Source organism: Sturnira hondurensis, unplaced genomic scaffold (assembly GCF_014824575.4).
Source record: "Sturnira hondurensis isolate 20B ecotype Veracruz unplaced genomic scaffold, ASM1482457v3 Scaffold0006437, whole genome shotgun sequence".
NCBI classification, from domain to species: domain Eukaryota; kingdom Metazoa; phylum Chordata; class Mammalia; order Chiroptera; family Phyllostomidae; genus Sturnira; species Sturnira hondurensis.
Window position 1 is genome coordinate 12622557 of NW_028079068.1, and position 7192 is coordinate 12629748.

General features: G+C 33.5%; 1 pseudogene; it reads left to right on the plus strand.

Annotated features, from left to right (window-relative positions):
- The first annotated feature begins 1095 nt into the window (after positions 1-1095).
- On the plus strand, positions 1096-1225 carry LOC118989247 (uncharacterized; annotated as a pseudogene).
- The last annotated feature ends 5967 nt before the right edge of the window (positions 1226-7192 follow it).

A 7192-nucleotide genomic window follows, 5' to 3' on the forward strand; every position in this document is an offset into this window, starting at 1 on the left:
ATTCAAATAAAACAAAATACTTCATTCTAAGAAGAAACCAACTTCTGGAACCTAATAGCTTCAGATGGGGCTGGACCTTTGTAGAAACTGTGAAGGTAAAGTTTTTTCACTCCTAATGTTATTTTACTAATCTTTTTTCTATTTAGAATGATGCTTCTTCTTTTTTTTCTGAAAGGCACCCAGAATGCATATTTTCTTCTCTTATTAAAATTTTTTTCATGGAGGCAGGCCAGTCTATCAGTCCTGTGAGGTAGGTGACTCACAATTCCAAGTCCACAGAGTGTGTTTCCATTTGTTCATTTGTTGGGCATCTCTAATGGGACAGATGCTGTACAACCTATTCAACACATACGTGTACATTGAAAGGTCACATACTAGGCACAGTAGTGGTACAGAAAAGGTTTCACTGTACTAGACCTTGGAGCAAATTTGCTGTACGGAAGTATTCATCAGAGAAGGGACAATGCAATCCAGTCATTAGGAGTAATCAGCAATGTAGGTGTGGGAGCAGCATGATACATTTGGAAAATTGTAGGTGATGCATGAAGCCCAGAGCAACTGACATGGTGACAATATGTCCAGATTTTCTGGGATCATTCTAGTTTACATCTGTTGTCCTGGCATAATTAGTAACCAGTATTTACTTTGGGTTGCAAATGTCTAGTTGTGAATATCATATGATCCCTTCGAGCATGAAAAAAATGTGAGAAAAATGGATTATGACCTTGAAGAGATAGTTAGGGATTGAATTATGTGTATGTCATATGCCAAAGCAAGGTATTTGAACTTTATTTTATGGCAGTGGGAAGTTTCTATTCCATCTAACTAAAAAATGAGAAAAAACATATCAGAGGTCTGAAGGCAAAGTGTCAGGCATTAATGAAGTGGGGGGAGGTATTATTGCAGGATCCCTTGCAGGTAACATCAGTTAATGGCACATAAATAACCTCTCATTTCAGATGCTGGTGGTCCTATAGCTGCATCCGTCTCTGCGTACAGACACTAAGGCCTGTCAGCTGGACGACTGCCTTTGCTATTTAAGTACCAATGTTAACAAAATTTTTCTAGGCATGTCTACTAAATAAAAAAGTTCTCATCACTTCTCGGCCTTTTGGCTAAGATCAAGTGTAGTATCTGTTCTTATCAGTTTAATAAAAAAGTTCATGGGTATTGTTTTCAGGTAATTTGTGGAAAGAATGATGTTTCAACTATATTAAAATCCCATGTGTAGGTTTCTGAAAGGTGTATCTAATTTTAAAAGGAAGACAAATTGATGATAATCTCATCTATGCTGCTTTGCCTGCTTGTGGTTGTTTCTCCTGTTCTTGCCTCTGTGTCATAGGTGGTTCAGAATTTAGTGCGGGACTTTGAGCTGTAACAAGTTCTTTACATTGTTGCCTACATTTCTGACTGTTCTGGAAATTTTGCATTCTTGTAATTTCTGTTAATTAACTTTTAAGATAAGTTTGGGGACTCTGAGTGATTAATACATGTTTAGTAGATTAATGTATGTTCAATTTGATATTCAGGACAATTTTAATTTTATTTTTTATTTGCAACATTGTCGGAATTTCATCCAGAATCTATAGAGATATGTGGACTTTCTCAGGGATTAAACAGTTTAACTTGATTTTTTTTGTGTTCTGTGAAAATTCGCCAAGGATAAGAAAACTTACAAATGTTCTTCATAAAAATGATTTGTATACTCTGTTGCCACAAGTGGAAGGTGTCAAACAAGGAAATTTAAAAATTCCTAAGCATTTATTTTAAAGAGATTGGAAGTGACAAATGAATCACTGTAAGAGGTAAAATGTTATAATGTCTAGAAAAAGAATATCAAACAGAAACAATATTAGATGAATAGTACTATTTCCTTAACATTCTCCAAGTGTAAAGGTTCTATTGATTATGCTAGTGAAACTTGATAGAAATACTCTTAATAATATTTCACCTCTCTTGTTCAGATTCTATATTTACAAAGCAATTAATGTTCAACCATTTGTACTTTTGTGTCAAACTTTCCATCAGCAAGAACCATGGGTTGATGAAATTACCTTTTTTTGGCAAATTTAATGTTTTATTATCAAATAATAAATCAGCACCTAGATCATAAACCATTCTTTGATGAACTTGCCTATAATAAATGAATTTCTCATGGTCAATTCAAATACACCTGCACTGATACATTTACAGTGTAGTGGTTAAAAGAACTCTTGAATCTGTGTTAATAGCCTACGTACTAGCTACATGACCTTGGGCAAATCAGGAGACGGTCTCTTTATTTTGAAAAGAATAATAATAACATAGACTTCAAGGGACCATTGTGATAGTAACATAACAGAAGAAAAAAAGTGGCACATGGTACATACTCAGTGAACTTGAACTGTTGCTGCTGCTACTAATAATACTCTTGTCATCGAAACTTTCTTGTCTGTTTAAACAGAAAAAAGAACAGCTTTGAAGATTGTCAGCTTAGATAGCCTATTAGTCTTATCAATACATAAGTAATGGAATTCAGGGTAGAATAAGATGTACGGTTTGATAAAAGTAGTAATGTAAGTGTGGTTTTGCTATTCAGAGTTATTAAACATTTTGTTCAGTTCAAGTTTAACCAGTTATATAGAAAGACACATTCATGTCTAATTCTAGGGTTCACTCATTTAGTGATACATGGTTTTGGTTCTATAACCTGAGTTTTAATGAATGGATATTCTTTGGCCTGATCCATATACACTATATTTGTTTCTTACAATTAGGAGAGCAATTAAAGTGAATCAAGCCAAAGTTAGATCATTGTACTACAGTCTGGGTTCACCTTCATGAAATTGAGTATTTTATTGCAATAAAAATGTAGACAATATGCTGTAATTTATGGCAATTAAGAGTATTCTGCATTTCAAGCTTTAATTAAAGGTTTTTATCTTAATAGATGCCACAAAATGTATTCCAATGCTTTGCAAAATTAACTCATTTCAACTCCTAAATGGGAAGTTCAAGTAAAAATGATTCTGTTGCAGTATTTAGGAGTCCTATTTATTCACAAGTTTCTGCTCTAAAAACACTGAAAACAAGCTACACAATTAAGTCCTTTGCGATGTGGGCTAAGCAGCATCCCAGAGAAGGTTCACCACAGTCACAGTCCCAAGAGACTCCTTCCATCCCACACTGCTGCCCTATCAGACTGTTATCTCTTTCTCTCACATTTCCTGATAATTGCATTGAATTATCACACACAGTGTAAGGCTGTGAAGAAGAAAGGTAATTGCATGGTGATATAATGAACTAGAATTGGGGTTTGCAATATTCATCTTAAAAAAAACAAGTTCTATTGGCTCATGCACAGTGAAATGGTTAATAAGCAAATTTCAAGACATAGGCATTTAAAAAGTCTACAAAATGATCAATTTCATTTTTACACAGAGAATTAAATTCTTACTAGCCAACTCATTCATTCACTCATTCTACAAATATTCATAGTAATATGAATAGAGTAGAGTGATCACAGTAGAGTGATCACCAGTTGCAATGAGTAAAGATGAGCCTGGGAAGCAGAAAGCTGAGCAGAGATCCTGTCCTAAGATGACCTGTGGGGTCAGGCAGGGACAGAGGCACCAGGGAACTATCAAGCAGTGAAAGGTAGAGGGATAATGAGACCAAACAAGTTGGTGTCATAGTATATAAGAGAGGATAAAGAATTAATTTTATCTATGGATTTAATGCAAATTTTTACTTTATTAGATGTATTTCCAAATATGAGTTAATTAGAAAGTTAGCCTCTCATGTGGAAGAGACACTGACTCGTTAATCAATTTTGAGAATGAGAACAGGAATGCACACATCAGTGTCAGAATTTGTTCCTTAGTTCATTTGTTTGTATTACTATTTGCCTGGCTCTTGCTAGTTGGCTGGAACTGTGCTAGGTGAAATGGACAGAGCAAGGAATAGACATGACAGCATCTTCCTTCTGAATCTTATACAATCTGGTGGGAATAAGAGGCTGGAGTGTTGTGCCCTCCTGGTTGATTTATATGGTGATTATCACCTTATTTTTCCCCATATGGCATTTGTTGCAGGGACTGCACCACCAGGACAAATCCATGTAAGTCCGTCCGTATCTTTTTTATGTACGGCCAATGTTTTTCTCAAGTTAGAGTTATTCTCTTACTAAAGCATGTAATTAATTATTTACTGTGCATTTAACATTTCTTTTCTGCTAGTGGATGCTGGGTTAACTTGGGAAATAAAAAAAGGTTAGAAATAAATTGTCTTTGCCCTCATGAAACTCAATGTACAGACTCATATCTAAAATGATATGAAAATAAAATAAAAGTTATATATGTATAACTAAAAAAAATTTGGATTAGGTAATTAAAGTACAATGAAGGAGGAATGTTTAACTTACTGCCAATTCCTTTGTTTCAGCCCATATGCTATTTGTTCAGCAAGAGGACCCTCTGAGATTCTTTTTGGAGGCACAGTATCAAGATACTGGAAAATATTATCAAAATACTTCTGATCCCTAACAATAATGAAAAGTTGAAAAAAGAGCTGCCCATCAAAAAGTGCTCTGAGATAGTTAACTCTCTATCACTGAAAATCATCAATATCATCATTAGTTTATGATAAAATCTAACATGTATAGAGCAATTATTAAATGACAGATATTTTTAGTGCTTTACCTTTATTTTTTCACATAAAATTAAAAAACCAACTAAGTCAAAAAGTTTCTAAATATTTTATAATTTTTAAAGAACTTATCATCACCATAATCATTATCATCACTGTTATTCATTGCTATTTCCAAACAGTAGGGGTCTCAAACCTTTGTTAATTTTTGATCTGCAATTATTAGTTTCTAGTTTCCTGTCATAATGAGGACATAATGTCACCTATTAATATTTCTGCTTTGACAACCTGATTGGTGATTTACTTATGCCTGCATAGGAAGTCGATTATTGTGGATGTTTTAAGACATTTGTACATAAGTGTTAGGAATTTACGGTTAATTATACTTTTCTGCATAGATTTTATAAACTGTTTCCTAAATGTATTTTGCTCGGAATTTGAACTTGGTTTGTACCAAAATTTGCAGTATTTGACATTGCCCTCATTACCTATTTATTAGGCCCATCCTTTGATTTTTAATTATTTTGACTAATTTTTCATTAGATGCATTTTAGTGGAAACAAAACAAAATGTCCTGGAAGCTCATTCCTTTCCACATTTAGGTAGCTAAGCAACAATGTGTCTAACAGATCTAGATTAGTTCAATATGAATTAAAATATGTCCTTACGTTTCCTAATGCATAGTTTATCTGATTGGATGAACAAGTTGGTGTAAGGATAGAATTCTGCAGGTCCCCTGAATGAAGACAATTATTTTTTAGACTGGAAGCTTCTTATTGCTTCTTGCCTCCTGTCTTTACAAACATGAAAGTGTTACGGAGCAAGTTTGTTCTTTTGAAACACTTTGCCTGGAGCATCCAAGCCAAATGTATACCTTGACACAGTATGGCAAGAAGATAAGTTTCAATACACTTGGTTTCCTATTTGCCTATGAGATTTCCTGACAATTCACATTATATGTTACCGAATGACATTACAGTGTTCATGCCCACATTTTATGACACTGCCTTTCAAATACATATGTGGCTTTGCTGTTCGAGCTAAGCTAAACCTGGGCATTTATATATTATGATAATAAATTTAGATACATTTATTTATCTTTATTATAGATAGATATGACCTTTGTTTTTGTTTTTTTAATGCTTGTTTTGTTTTTGTTGTTTTTCTCCTCTTACTCTTCTTCTTTTCCTTCTTTCTTTTACTGTAGGATGGTATTTGCTTTCCTTTGTTATTTGGTTATGTGCTCTTTCAGAAAATCTTAGTTCATCTTTTTTATGGTTAGCTTTATAGCAGCGATATTATATAGTGAGTAAATTTTATTTTTCAAGAATATGCATTTATTTCTTACTCTACATGATATAATTAATATGCTTCCACTACCTTCCACCTCTTTTCTCCCTTTTCTGAGGCTAATTTGTTATATTTTAGGTTGTTAAATTTGTAACCCACTACAGGTTTCCTTTATATTTATGATATTAGTTATATTTATAATGATTACCTTATTAATTCTAAGTGTCATGTTTTGCTCTTCTTACACTTCATCTCTTTTGCCCTTTTTATAATTTTAGAGTATAAACAATAAAATGTTATAAACTTGTAAATGATAAAATTTTACCTCATATATACATACAAATTCCCACTGATATTTTTATTTAACCCAATATTTGAGTGCATTCAGTGCTTCCTTTAAGTTCTTTGGCACAGCTTTTTCATTCACCTCTAGTTTTGCTGGTTGATTCCCAGTAGGTCTTTTCAAGAAGAGTGTGTGATCACTATATTTCATGATACCATTTTCCATTGTTTACTAAAATATGATGGTTTTCCCTTTAGGTTAGACTTAATATTTTTTTTCTAGATGGCCAAAAGTTTATTTAAATCTCTGTAGCTCCTTATCATTACCAATTTTTAGAAATTATTTATTTATTTATTTTTAGAGAGAGGGGAAAGGAGAGAGACCGAGAGGGAAACATTGATCTGTTGCCTTTTGCACACCCCCAAATGGGGGCCTGGCCCACAAGCCCAGAAATGTGCCCTGAGCAGAAAATGAACTGGCAACCTTTTGGTTTGCGGGACAATGCCCAACCCCCTGACGATACCTGTTGGGGCTTTATTAATTTTTAGCTTGGTTTAATTTGACTGGATCAGTCTTTTTTCCCTTCAGACATGGTGCATTCTTTCAATTTTCTAAATATGAGTTGAGAAACGTTTTATCTAATTGTACCATTGAAATCTTTTTCTTGATTCATTTGTTTAGTTTTCTTCTGTAGGGATACCTGTTACACATAAGTTGAATATTAATCATCTAGTGTCTCTATTATTGTCAGTTAATACTTTTAACCTCTGGGTGCTTCTCCATGGCCTTAACTGATATCCTGTTAGAGTAATCAAACATAGGAAAATAAAAGTTTTATATTTGTCTTTTTATTTTCTCTATTCCGTTTTTGATGTTCTTTTTTTCTTCATGAAGATCTGAGTTTCTTACCAATAAGATTTACCTTCTCTCTAAAGATCTGTTAACACTTCTTGTGAGGCAAGGCTACTGGCCAAAAAATTCCCTCAATTTTTG